Below are 14989 nucleotides of genomic sequence, written 5' to 3'. Positions count from 1 at the left end.
GCATATACAGCTATACACACACTACCACCTTACTTCTAAGGAAACTTACACATACCTACTCTCTTAAACAATCACTTATAGAAACACATACTTATTAAAACAAGAACTCTTTCAATCTCTCACTCTCACATATACTCACTTATATACACCAATACTCACATATACTAGATTAAAACATATGTAGTTACTGATAAAGACAGTAGTGAGACAGTCATTCACTTATTAACACATACATTGTAGAAAAAGGTAGGGCTAGGACCTTTCTCAAGATTTGCCCGGCGCTAACCGCCCTTGTACCATTCAAATTTACCAAGCAATGAGGCAGGCGCCGGAGACCAGAAGGCAGGAAACAGAAGTTTATTCCGACGGAGCAGAACACATCAGATCAGACAACAAGGTATCGTCTCGAGGTGCTCTAACAGCCTCTCAGAGGCCTGGCCTCTTATACACCGGTTTATGGCATGTGACCTTCCTTTATTACAATCACAACTTTGTAAGGCAAGGAAAAGGCATCCCCGTAATCCTCGTGTTAATCCCACCCCCATATACCTTCACAATAGAGGTCCTCAACCTGCTGATAAGAGGAGGGGGTCATCACGCAGCTGTGTGTTCCGTTCGAGTCTTAGGATGTGTGCGCCTGATCATATCACAGGGGGTGGGGAGGCCTGGATCAATAGAGGGTCCTTTGAAGGAGAGCGACCTCATACAATAAGGGGCAGTAAATGATATCTCCCGGCTTAGGCAGTGGCCTCGGACCTGTGTGGATAGTCGGACACGGGGTGAGGGGCCATCAATGGAGTGGTATTCATGCCGCGTGGACAATCCAGTGCAGAGGGGAGGTTTATCAACAGAGGGGCATTCATGGGAGGAGAGGAGGTGTCGGTCAGGCGCTGGCGTGACTCCCAAGGACAGGGTCATGCAGAAGGGTCATGCTCATAAGGAGGAGGGAGGGGGAGCCAGGGTGCGCGGAGGATGCCTGCTGGGTCAGAGGGGTGCACTGGCGATCGATCGTGGACAGGGAGACCATGATATCTAAAATGGCTGCCGTGCATGTGGTGCATAGGTGACAAGCTGGCGCAGATAATGTTCAGATCGCAAACTAAAATTCCACAGTCCTCCCTTTTAACATGTCTCGCCAACTTGTCAGTTTGGATTTATCCCCATAAGGCCACGTATTTCTACTTCATAGAGGGGGCTCATGTGCTCATTTCGGAAGTCCAAAGTCTTTGGGCACATACAGTTAGAAGCAAGGCCGAGCAAAGGTGGCAGACATTGGATACCTAAGCAACACCCACATAATATTACAATAGGTATCAGTACGAAGGAAAACAACTTCCAACCCCAATTTTTCAAAGTGTCCCAAAACCAGCTCCCAAGCGACCATCCTTCCTGCTCTTGGTGAACCTCTGAGGACAGTCTGTGGAGGTGTTCAATGGCTTTGTAGACTGAAGGCGAGTTGTCAGGCACGTAGGTGCAGCAGCTGGATCCGATGATGCGGCATGCTCCTCCTCGGTCGGCTAGGACCACGTCTAGGACAAGACGATTTTGGAGGGTCACGAGGCGGACCGCCTGAAGCTCCGCAGTATTGTTGGCGAGGATGCCAGCCGTGATATTGATCGTTGTTTCTACTGCCTGGGTCAGGTGTCGGATAGCACGGCTGTTAGCCATTGGGCCCCACAGAGGAACAAGTCCCTTTGCTGCATCCAGGAACTGTGCTCCAGTGGAGTCGGCTTGCCCAAGGTCGTCTGCACGCCTCTGCCGGTGGTGGTTGGCAGGGGCTACATATGTGGGTGGAAGAACGAAGGCAATATAACAGGTGCCCTTCCATCCTTTCGGGAGCCAGGTGTAAGCCTTGGTGCCACACACAAAGTACATATTCGGAGAAGCAACAAAAGAAGGGGGTTCAGCTGAGTCCAATGTTCTGGTGACTCGGCAGGCGCTGTAACCCACCAGCTGCGTTCCTTGGCCTTCTAGGCACACAAGGCCAGTGACATTGATCACGGACAGAGCCACAGTCAGGGTGGCGGTAGTTTGTTTCTGCAGATGAGAGAAGGTGGTTCTGGCTGGATTGTGGAGCACCTGTACTTCGACTCGTTCTTTGGCTGGAATGTCTTTGATGAAGGTGGTGCCTGCGAGTGCTGGACACAGGGCAGCTGGAGTCTTTCCTGTTTTGTTCAGCCAGAACCCAGAGTAGAAGAGTGACACTGTCCGACTGGAGGTGGCGTTGTCCCTGTGGCTCTCTTGCATGAGGATCAACCAGGCGAGGCAAGAGCCGTGAACTGAGAAGGGTGAAGGGATGAAGGGGATGGAGTGTCCAGTGGCATGTGGGAGCAACCCACAGATCCAACAGTTCGTAGCATTTGCAGCAAGGTTATGTTGGTGCAACAGTTGCACAAAGGAATTGTTCCAGAATTCCCTGCGCCTTTCTCGGAGCTGAGGCGACAGAGAGATTAGGTGATGCTCTTTCAGGGGTGTTGGCTGTGCAGTAGGTAGCAATGTCTCATGAGCCGGTGTGCTCTCTTCCAGAATCCAGAGGGAGGTCATGAGAAGGAGGCAGAAGAGGAAGACAATGAAGAGTGCAATTGTCTTCGATTTGTGCAGGTTGTCAGTCTTTGGATTCCTATACTGGGTATTTCCCGTTGCTTCCATCATCTTCTTATCTGGCGCTTCCATCATCTTCTTATTTGGCGCTTCCATCACCTTCAAGGGGCTCGGTAGTGGGCAGAACCACAGACTTTGTTTAGCTTCTCTCCCGGCAACCCTTGATTGTGTGTAGGTCACCGTTCTGAGATTTTAACTTAGTCCGTGGCCTACTTAGCCGAGACTCCCTCCTTTCGACGCAGGAAATACCCTTCTCTGGATGGCACAGTAGGATCAGAGAATTTTGCAAGTTCGAGTGCCCCAGTATCTGGATAACAGTCCAATATCGGTCGGTCTTTGGTCAGGAGCTCTTCTTGGGTGCTGACGTTTTCTGTCGTGGCCAGGTTTGCAGGGACCTTCCGACAATGATGCGCGTGCAGCCAGTGCTTCTTCCCCTCCACTCGGAGTGCTGTTCGGGTGGTGATCAGCACTTGCCAGGGGCCCGTCCACCGAGGTTCCAGACTCTTGGTTCGCTGGAAATTTCGTATCAATACAAAATTTCCCGGTTGGATGTCGTGACCGGGGCCCCTGGAAGCATCGGGGATGGCCTGCTGCACCTGTTGATGAATGACAGACAACGTTTTAGTCAACTTGCACAAATAATCAGATAGTAGGACGTCTGGGACGTCATGAATGGAGGTCGGTTTGGGAGCAGTCCAGAGGTTCATAGGCCGCCCAAACACGACCTCATAGGGGGTCAAATGGTGCTTGGTGGGAGTGGAGCGCATTGATAACAAAGCCAGTGGGAGGGCATCCGGCCAGTTAAGTCCAGTGGTGGCCACTATTTTTGCCAGTTTCAGCTTGAGTGTGGCATTGTGGCGTTCCACTAGACCAGCGGATTGGGGGTGGAAGACCGCATGGAATCGTTGCTTCACCCCCAACCCTTTCAGGATTAGCTGGATAACCTCAGCTATGAAGTGGGGGCCATTGTCACTCCATAAAATTCGGCAAAGGCCATAGCGAGGGAAGAATTCCTTCAGTAGTACTTTGGCAGTAGTCATGGCAGTGTTGTCACGGGTTGGATAGGCTTCTACCCATTTGCTGAAGGCACATACGATGACTAGTACATACTTCAGGCTTTGGCATCTCTCTAGTTGGATGTAATCCATCTGAAGGACCTCAAAGGGGTGATTGGGGGTCCCAAACCCTCCCCGGGGCACTACAGTTCCTTTCCCGGGGTTGTGTTGCAGACAGATGAGGCACTGCTGAACTAGGCGTCTGGCTGAGTCAGGGATTTTGTCATTGTGCCAGACTTTGGAAATGAGTTCGATCATGGGTGCAGATCCTATGTGTGCGGGGGAGTGAGCCATTGTCAGTATGGGGATCAGGTATGAGTCGGGCAGCAACCATTTGCTTGCATCCTTCGTTCGCCAACAGCCCTCCTCATCCTTCAAACCCATCCTTGCCCACTTAGTCAGTTCGTGAGGGGTGCTGGCCGATTGTATGTCTCTAATCATTATCCTTGTGTCACTCCATGTTTCTGCTTGTGACCTGGTCATGTACATGCGCGTCACCGTCCTACTCTCAGCTGTGGTTCGTGCAGTGACGTCGGCCAATGCATTCCCTTGCCCAACTAAGTCTGTCACCCTTTTGTGTGCTTGACATTTGATCACCGCTAGTCGTTTGGGGAGGAGAACTGCTTCAATCAGAGCGGAAACTAGATCTCCGTGGAGGATCGGGGTGCCGTGGGATGTCAGGAATCCCCTCTCCCTCCACAGGAGCCCAAAATGGTGGACCACTCCGAAGGCATACTGGCTGTCCGTATATACGTTCGTGGTGGTCCCTGCGGCTATGATGCATGCTCGGGTGAGGGCTATCAGCTCTGCTGCCTGGGCAGATCGTTGTGTGATGCAGGCTGTTTCAACTACTGTTCGGGCTGTCGTTACTGCATAGGCAGCTGAAGTGGTGCCATCTGGGAGTTTGATGCAAGAGCCGTCTACCCATAGCTCTCCATCGGGGTCGGGAAAAGCAGTGTCTCGGAGGTCAACCCTACTCCTAGTTTGTTCGTCCGTGAGGGTCACACAGTCGTGTATGGGAGGCACGTCGGGGTCATTTTCAGGCAGAGGCAGTAATGTGGCAGGATTCAAAGTCGTGCATCTCTTCAGTGTGATGTGGGGTGCAAGTAGAGTCAACTCGTACCCTGTCAGTCGTGCGCTAGTCAGGTGCTGGGTCTTTGTCTGATTCAAGAGGGTGTCGACTGCATGGGGTACTAGCACTGTGAGGGAGTTGGAAAGTACAATTCCCTCGCTCTGACGGATAGAGACAGCAGCGGCGGCTACTGCTCGAAGGCAGGCAGGCAAGGCTCTGGCTACAGGATCAAGAGTGGCGGAGAAGTAGGCACAAGGGCGCTGCTTAGGACCAATTGATTGAGTTAGGACAGACAATGCGCATCCCTCCCTTTCGTGGGTGAAGAGGGAGAAGGGTTTGGAGTAATCCGGCGTTCCTAGGACAGGCGCTGAGCAGAGTGCATCCCGTAATTCTTTAAAGGAGGCTTGACACTCAGCGGTCCAAGGAAGCGGGGAGGGGACATCTTTGGTTAGTAGGGCAAGTAATGGTTTCACAATGAGGCTGTAATTAGGCAACCACTGTCTGCAAAAAGAGGTTAGGCCAACCAAAGAGCGGACCTGCTTCTGTGTTTTCGGGATGGGGGTATCTAGGATGGTTTGGATTCGGTCGGGTGTGAGTTTCCTCCCTTCTTTGGACAGAAGATGGCCTAGGTAAGTCACTTGTGGCTGGCAGAACTGTAACTTCTTTTTGGAGACTTTATGGCCATTCTCTGCAAGAAAGTGTAGGAGTTGGACGGTGGCTGTCGTTGCAAGCGGGGTGGTGTCGGCCGCCAAAAGGATATCATCAACATATTGGATCAACACCACTCCCTCCGGTAGCTGGAAGGCATCCAGCTGTCTTTTGAGGGCCTGGCTGTAAATGCTGGGACTTTCAGTGTACCCCTGGGGAGCTCTACAAAATCGGTACGAACGGGATTTTAAGGTGAAGCCGAACAGATAACGGCTATCTGGATGAATGGGGATAGAGAAAAACGCGTTCTTAAGGTCGATAACAGTGAAGGTGGTGGCAGTGGACGGGATGAGGGTCAGAATGGTGGTGATATCAGAGACCACAGGATATTGGGGTACAACCACTTTGTTAATCTCTCGCAGGTCGATGATGAAGCGGTACGCTTTCTCATCTCCTTCACCTTGCTTCTTAACAATAGGTAGGATTGGGCTGTTGCAGACGTTGCTAACCACCTCTTCAACCACTCCTGCATCTACCAGAGACTGAATGATCGCTACCAGTGCCTTCTCACCCTCTGGTGATATCCGATACTGCGGGAGTTTCGGGAGCATAGCGTCCTGTCGTACAGTTATGTGAATAGGATCAATCATCATTCGCCCCACATCAGAGTCATTTTTGGCCCACAGGTACGGGGGTAGGGTGTCAAGCAGGGACAGGTCAGCGTCAGTTACGGAGCACATGTGTCGTGGGGGAGGGGATCTGGGCATGTCTGGGTTGTCGTACAGGATGACTCGTATTCCATCTGGGGAACACCTAATGGTAGCTCGAAAATGTTTCAGTAAGTCAATACCCATAATGGCGTCAGGGGAGTTGGAGGAGAGTAGAAATGTCGCGTCAGTAGTGTTGTTTTCTAGGTCAAAGGTAATAGGTACGGACAGGGGGTTAGTGGAGGGCGTCCCATCGAAACCTATCGACGTTATGTGTGAGCCAGACAAGGGTGCCCTTGGAATCAGTCGTTTTGATAACACACTACGTGTCGCCCCAGTGTCTACCAAGAATGGAGACTCTGTACCCAAGACCTTAGCGGTGACATAAGGACCTTGCTGGTCAACACAGAGCTCGACTGGATCCCTCCCTTGCCCCTGGCAGTCCTATGCAAAGTCGGGGGCATGTTCACCTTCAGATAGCTGATATTGGTTCTGTCGGGGACGGTCAAATGTGTTCGGTCTTCCTGATCTGTCATTATTGGTGTCGTTGGGGCTCCCTCGTCCCTGTACTCTATTCCTCGGACCACCCGCCACATCCCTGGAATCCCTATTCCTATTCATTTCTAGCAGAACTGGACACTGGAATTTCCAATGGCCGAGCCCTTTGCAGAAGGCGCATTGGTCATTGCTAACGTCTCTTCGTCCAGTGTGGGGTGCTGGGGTGTGATCTTTAGGAGGTAGATCTCTGGGGGTGGTTGATTGGTAGTTCCCCCTTTGGTGTTCCCGTCCAAGCGCTATACCTTGTATCTGGGCTATCATTACCCTTTCCTTTAAATCTTTCTTCTTTTTCTCGGACGCCCTATCATTCTCATTCTTTTGGTGCTCGTAATACTGAGCCATCTGAAGGATAGCTGCGGGTTTGGAGGCCCCCCAACTACTCTCGCTCGTCTGCAGTTTTTGGGAGACTTCTTGTGTTAGTCCCTTTACATAATTTTGCACAAACAGGTGCTGTCCGGTTGCGGTGGTCATGTCTTGGCCACTGTAGTCGGAGAACACTGTCTCAAATCGGGAGAAGTATTCTGACACATCTTCCTGGGGTTTCTGTCGACAGGCTGTGACTATCGACCAGTCTACTTTTCTTTCCGGGACCAGGGTTTTCAACTTCTGGACCAGTTTGTCTGGGAGTTCCAGTATGTCCTTCACTGGTTTACTCCCCGGCTCTCGCTGTCTATCTAGTTTACCGAGTTGGTCCCAGGTATGTCCAAACAGATCTGTGTGGTCAACCTTCCGGATTTGCTTCCACACATCAGCTGGCAGGCATAACCCAAAGAACAAGTCAATATCTGCTAAAGTCATTATTGTCGAACCCAAGGCTGTGCCTAATTCGGTATAAAATGCCGTTGGGTTCTTTCTTAAGTCGGGCAGGGTTTGTTTGAAGGTTAGGATATCTTGTCGGTCCCATGGTTGGTAAACCCAATTGTACACAACCCTTCCCTTTGCATGTTCATTATTAATATCATCGCTCGTCCCCTGGCCCCGTGGCGGGATCCAGTAAGGAGCCGCTTCTCTGATAGGCATCATAGTATTGACTACTTCTGCCGAAGTTGTTTCAGGGACCGTAACCTTGGCTTCTGGCTTCTGTTCCGCGAGGTGGCGGAAGACCTCAAGCATTTGCATGAAGAGCTCCGTCGCCTCACGTTCAGTCCCATCTCCAACATCAACCTTCCTATACAGTGTTGTTAGTTTAGCGGGACCCTTACTCTGATACCTATCTTCATACGCGTTCAGGGTGTGGTAGCTGAATCGCAAAATGAAATGCCGTCTGTGGCTGTCGGCGTGTGAATTATATACGCTCATTGTGTATTCTTCGCTCTCCCTTCGGTCTACCAATGTCTTTGCTATTTCGTTGATCCCATCCCGCTCATCTTTGCTTAACCTACTTAACCTGGCTGATGATTGTTTGCTAGCCTCGGGGTCGTCTGACGAAGTTGTTAATGTGGCTGGTGCGGAGGCCGTGAGGGCCGGTGCACTAGCACTAGGGTCACTTTCACTCGCACTCGGGGCTTGCAGGTTTTGTTGGCTGGGAGCGTATGGAGGGGGCATGTAGATGATTGGGGGACCTAGCAGTAACTCATCGTTTGCCCGTTGTTTGGAGGGCAGTTCAGGGTAGAGCGCAGAGGGGGTCCTAACAGGACATTGGCCTGTTGACCCTGATTCTTGGTTTTGTGTAGCTTCTTTTCTTTCTTTTATTTCTTCTTCTAGTTGTTTTGCGGCTAGGTGGGCTGCCTTTCGTAGTTCTTTCCCTACTTTTGCTTCTTCTCTTTTCTTTCGTTGTTCCGTTTCTTTGCGCCACATGCCGATACTGTCGAGCATAGTGGGCGTGGTCTTATTTTTCTGGAGCGCTATTTCTAATGTTTTTATTTTATTTTCGTTAAAGGAACCTATCAGTGGCCACTGACTTTCAGGGTTCTTTTTCGTATATTTATGCCATAGTCTAGTGTAAGCTATAGCGACTAGTCCATACTTAGTGAACATGTCCTTATTAGGGGTGCCCTCCAGTGGAGCTGGATGGTTCATCTCTAATAAGCGGTCCGGGCTAAACAGGCTACCAACCAGTGGGGAGAAGATAGGCATGACGGTTTACACCGGGGACAAAAGTCTGCACTACCTATCTTATCACGGCGGGCAAAGACTAGACAGAATATTTCTATTCTCCGTTGTTTGCCGGCGATGAATACCTCAAACGAACCAATACCGAATAATCGGCCAATCAAACAATTCAGTGGGGAGAATAAGTGGGCACGAAAAGTTATCGCTACCCACTCTTTCTCTACCTGCAAAGAGAGACCTTGTTCTTCTCTGTTTGCAGACAAAGAATCTCCAGACAATAATCCACGAACGACAGTTCGGGAAACAGTGGGGGAGGAAGATAGGTACGACGGATTACAACAGGGGCAAAGGTCTGCGTTACCTATCCTTCAATGTTTGCAAAGAGAGAGCCTGTTTGTTTTTCCCCGTTTGCAGACAGCGAATCTCCAGAGGTTTCAACAAATCGTAATACTAGTATTATCCAAACAAAAACAATTTTCCTCAATTCGTCGTGTTTACACGACCTTACCCGGACCGCATGGACGGTTTCCTGTCCTCTGGATCCAGCGCCCGATCGTCCTCTCTCCTTCGTGATGTTCGCGGCACTCCTGATGGTTCCCAGTCAGGACCGTAGATCACTCGAGAGAGGTCTGTTCAGAACTAGTGAAGGTCGGATGATCGGCTGTCAGACGAGGGTCTATCGGACATGAGCTCTTCCCGATCGTTGCAGTCGTTCACTCTGTCATCGGGACCTCTCCCACTGGATCCACGTGTCGCTGATGGGCCCCACGCTTTGGGACGCCAAATTGTAGAAAAAGGTAGGGCTAGGACCTTTCTCAAGATTTGCCCGGCGCTAACCGCCCTTGTACCATTCAAATTTACCAAGCAATGAGGCAGGCGCCGGAGACCAGAAGGCAGGAAACAGAAGTTTATTCCGACGGAGCAGAACACATCAGATCAGACAACAAGGTATCGTCTCGAGGTGCTCTAACAGCCTCTCAGAGGCCTGGCCTCTTATACACCGGTTTATGGCATGTGACCTTCCTTTATTACAATCACAACTTTGTAAGGCAAGGAAAAGGCATCCCCGTAATCCTCGTGTTAATCCCACCCCCATATACCTTCACAATAGAGGTCCTCAACCTGCTGATAAGAGGAGGGGGTCATCACGCAGCTGTGTGTTCCGTTCGAGTCTTAGGATGTGTGCGCCTGATCATATCACAGGGGGTGGGGAGGCCTGGATCAATAGAGGGTCCTTTGAAGGAGAGCGACCTCATACAATAAGGGGCAGTAAATGATATCTCCCGGCTTAGGCAGTGGCCTCGGACCTGTGTGGATAGTCGGACACGGGGTGAGGGGCCATCAATGGAGTGGTATTCATGCCGCGTGGACAATCCAGCGCAGAGGGGAGGTTTATCAACAGAGGGGCATTCATGGGAGGAGAGGAGGTGTCGGTCAGGCGCTGGCGTGACTCCCAAGGACAGGGTCATGCAGAAGGGTCATGCTCATAAGGAGGAGGGAGGGGGAGCCAGGGTGCGCGGAGGATGCCTGCTGGGTCAGAGGGGTGCACTGGCGATCGATCGTGGACAGGGAGACCATGATATCTAAAATGGCTGCCGTGCATGTGGTGCATAGGTGACAAGCTGGCGCAGATAATGTTCAGATCGCAAACTAAAATTCCACAACATATACACACTCACTCACCCATACAGTCCGGCACATATACTGTCTTCAAAACACATACAAACAGTGAGTCAGTCATTGATGCATCTGTGTGCTAAGTAACACCCCCACCAAATCATACAGACATTTATACTGATACTAAAAAAAACATCTAATAAGCCATAGAAACACACATGTAGCTACTCACCAACCCATGCACCCACTTATATACAAAGTGAAACACTGATACAAACATTTAAATATTGAAACAATACTCGCTAATATATGCATTCACTATGATACACTTAATAAGCCAGTTAACCAATCATTTTTTTTTTTTAAACATCCATTAAGACACTTATTTAACCATTTATTCTTCCATCGACCTTTACATATACATATATAAAACATATTTATTTTTCAGAAAGACACACATTCACTGGATGGTGTCATCAGTGATGTCATGAATGATGTCACTGACCATGTCATGAGTGATGTAATATGTGATGTCATCAGCAGTGCATTACACGCGCAAGTTATAGTGAGTCCAACTAACTATAACGTGGGAATTTCAATGGTTTTATGTCAGTAAGATTTCCAGCTAACTATAACTGGTGTGAAACCTATGGTTTTTTCAGTGAATTTAATAGGTTTTTTAAATGCTAATTCCTAACTATAACTAGTGTGAAACCTATGGTTTTTTCAGTGAATTTCAAAGGTTTTTTTAATGCTAATTCCTAACTATAACTGGTGTGAAACCTATGGTTTTTTCAGTGAATTTCATAGGTTTTTCAAATGCTAATTCCTTTCTATATCGAGTTTCTAACCTATGTTTTTTTTTTACAATTTTCTGTTTTGTGTAAGTATTAATTTTTTTGTTTTGTTTTTTTTTTAATCATTTTTTCCCGGGGCGCTCTGGGTGCGCGTTCCGGTAAGCTCTCCGGGAAGCGCACCCAGAGCGCTACTTTCGTTCGTGAAAAAAATATGAATGACAAGTTAATAATAACGCAAAACATTTCGTACCATACAAATAAAAGCAGTTTTTTTTTATAAGGAAATGAAAATGATTTTGCATTTCCATAAAACTATGAAGACGTCACTTCGGCGCGCAACGTAAGCGCCCCCGGAAGCGCCTACGTTCGTGCCGCGTATGCGCCCCGGAAGCGCCTACGTTCACGCCGCGTATGCGCCCCAGAAGCGCCTACGTTCGCGCCGCGTATGCGCCCCGGAAGCGCCTACGTTCGCGCCGCGTATGCGCCCCCGGAAGCGCTCCGGTGCGCACAGCGTCAGCGCGTCAAGTCATGTGACCTTAAAATAACACTTTTCATTGGTTGCTAACAGTTTTTTTTACAAAGAATGAAATCCCCACCCATTTCCTTCACTTCTTCTTTCACGTTTGTGACTGAAAGACCTGTTTTTTGCTCCTGGATCTTTCTTGGTTTACCCTGGCTGCCAGAGAATCCAGCAGTGATGAAGAACCTGATTTCATCAATGAAGAGCCTCCTACCCCAAAGGTGAAGGAACATTTTATTTGGAAATTTTTTAAAATATCACCTAACCAAAAAAAGGTGAATGCTCCAAAAGCGGAGTGCAGGATCTGCAAACAAGTCCTGTCACGGGGTGACCCCCCAAAAAAATACTCATTTGGGAACTTTACGATGATCAGGCGTGTGGAGAGGAGGCACCCCCAGAATTTTGCCCGAGAAAGTGTCAGGGCTCTGGCACAAGAGGTTCCCAGTGATGGGGCCTCTACATCCACCGGAGGAGCAACTACTTCTGGGAGGGGGCAATCGCAGGAGCTCATGCCAAATATCCAACCTGCTTTTAACCATGGTGTCCTGAGATGCAGATACTGCAATCAACTCCTTACCTTTGGGGAGCAAAGTGACCAGCTCATGGTTCGAGCATTGGAAAACCATCACTGCCCTTTCCACCCCTAATTTTTTTTGTTTTTTTTGCTCCTGTTGAGCAGTTTCCATTCCCTGTTTTTGTTCCTGTTTTGAAAAAAGAAGAAAACAAAAAGTTCTTTTCAGAACTACCTCCAATTCTCATCAAAGAGCTATATTCTTTAAAAAATGAAAAAGAGTAAGTGAAATGGAGTGCATTGATAATGGAAAGGAAAATGAGTAAGAAAGAACAGAAAGGTATGAGAGGAGAAAGGAAGTGAAGTAGGGGGACTGAAAGAAGGTGAATGTTGGGAAGGAAAGTAAGGAGAAGAAGAGTAAATATAGGGAATGTTGATATTCAAAGAAAATGTTGAAAAGGAACGGGGGTGTGGAAGGGTAAGAAAAGATGCATTGCTGGAGTTGAAGGCTGAAGGCCTCATTTATGAAGCCATGCGTCTCCTTAACACCACCAGAGCGTCATCTTTACAAAGTGGTGCATCTAGGTAGATGCGTCACTTTGTAAGCCCCTGCGCCACATTATACCTGCGCCAGGTGTAATGCATGCAAAGGGGACGTATTGACGCAAGAAAGGGTTGTAGAAGTGACGCAGTGAAATCTATGAGATTTCACTGCGTCACTTTTAGTACACCATTGCATCAAAATATTGGGCCTGCCTCACAGCAGGCGTAAGACTGACGCAAGCCCTTTCACATGAGGCTGGCCCCATGTGAAAGGATGCATTGCTGGAGTTGCATATATGGACAGAGTCACACACCTCCCAGTCACCCCCACACACACTCACCCTCACATACAAATACTTGAACAACAAATCAATAACCCATATAGCCACTCATATAGCTACTGATCAAAACATGCAGCAGCTTACACAGCAACAGACATACTGAAGCACATATTCAAACAGTTTAGTCACTAACCAATGCATTCAGTAAGACACATTTAATCACTCACTTATACAGTCAGTCACGCACCTACTAAATCCTTCATCCAGACACTCATACATCCACTCATTCTTCAATATGTAAATTATTAACTTTAACTTAATTGTATTTTAACTTTACAGAAACACACAGACACTGGATGATGTCATCAGTGAGGTCATCAGTGATGTCAACAGTAATGTCACTGACCATGTCATGAATGATGTAATATGTGACATCATCAGCAGTGGATTGCGGGCGCGTGAGTTATAGTGAGTCCAACTAACTACAACGTGGGAATTTCAATGGTTTTGTATGAGTAAACTGTTCAGCTAACTATAACTGGTGTGAAACCCATGGTTTTTTCAGTGAATTTCAATGGTTTTTTAAATGCTAATTCCTAACTATAACGATTGTGAAACCTCAGTTTTTTTCACTGAATTTCAAAGGTTTTTAAAAGCTAATTCCTTTCTATATCAAGTTTGTAACCTACGATTTTTTTTTTATTTGCTGTTTTGTGTAAGTATTAATTACAATTTTTTTTTAATAATAATATTTTTTAAATGTTTTTTTATCACTTTTTTCCTGGGGCGCTCTGGGTGCGCGCACCGGTAAACTCTCTGGAGAGTGCACCCAGAGCGCTACTTCTGCGTTCGTGTAAAAAAATAAGAATGAAAAGTAAATAATAACGCAAGATATTTAGTACCATACATATAAAAGCAGTATTTTTGATTTACGAAATGAAAATAATTTAGCATTTCCGTAAAACTATCGAAACGTCACTTAGGTGCGCCGTGGAAGCGCCCCCGGAAGCGCCTACGTTCGCGCCACATATGCGCCCCCGGAAGCGCCTACGTTCGCGCCGCGTAAGCGCTTCGGTAAGCGCCAAAAGCGTAAGCGCGTCAAGTCATGTGACCTTAAAATAACACTTTTCATTGGTTGTTAACAGTTTTTTTTACAAAGAATGAAATCCCCACCCATTTCCTTCACTTCTTCTTTCACTTTTGTGACTGCAAGACCTGCCTTTTTGCTCTCGGTTCTTTGTTGGATATTTTGGATTATCATGGCTGCCAGACCATCCAGCAGTGAAGATGACACCAATGAATTCATCAATGAAGAGCCTCCTTAGCCGAAGGTGAAAGAACATTTATTTGGAAGTTTTTTTTAATTCCCGAGGACCAGAAGAAAGTAAATGCTCCAAAAGTGGAGTGCAGGATCTGCCACACAGTCCTGTCATGGGGTGACACCACTAAAAAATATTATTTTGGTAACTCCACAATGATTCGTCATGTGGAGAGGAGGCACCCCAGAATTTTGCCCGGGAAAGTGTCAGGGCTCTGGCACAAGAGGTTCCCAGTGATGGGGCCTCTACATCAACCGGAGGACCAACAACATCGATGAGCGGGAGATCGCAAGAGCTGGTTCCGAACATTCAGCCTGCATTTAACAAAGGCATCCTTAAATGCAGAGACTGTGATCAGCTACTTTGCTATGGGGAGCAAAGTGTTCTGCTCATGGTTCGAGCATTGGAACACCATCGCTGCCGTTCCTAGCCGTAATTTTTAATTTTTATTTTGCTCCTGTTGAGCAGTTTCCATTCCCTGTTTTTGTTTTTGTTCTAAAAAAAGAAAAAAGAAGAAAAAAAAAGTTCTTTTCAGAACTACCTCCAATTCTCATCAAAGAGCTATATTCTTAAAAAAATGAAAAAGAGTAAGTGAAGTGGAGTGCATTGATAAAGGAGAGGAAAATAAGTAAGAAAGAACAGAAAGCTATGACAGGAGAAAGGAAGTGAAGTAGGGGGACTGAAAGAAGGTGAATGTGGGGAAGGAAA

Source organism: Lissotriton vulgaris, chromosome 6, assembly GCF_964263255.1.
Source record: "Lissotriton vulgaris chromosome 6, aLisVul1.2, whole genome shotgun sequence".
NCBI classification, from domain to species: Eukaryota; Metazoa; Chordata; class Amphibia; order Caudata; family Salamandridae; genus Lissotriton; species Lissotriton vulgaris.
This window is presented reverse-complemented; position numbering follows the sequence as displayed.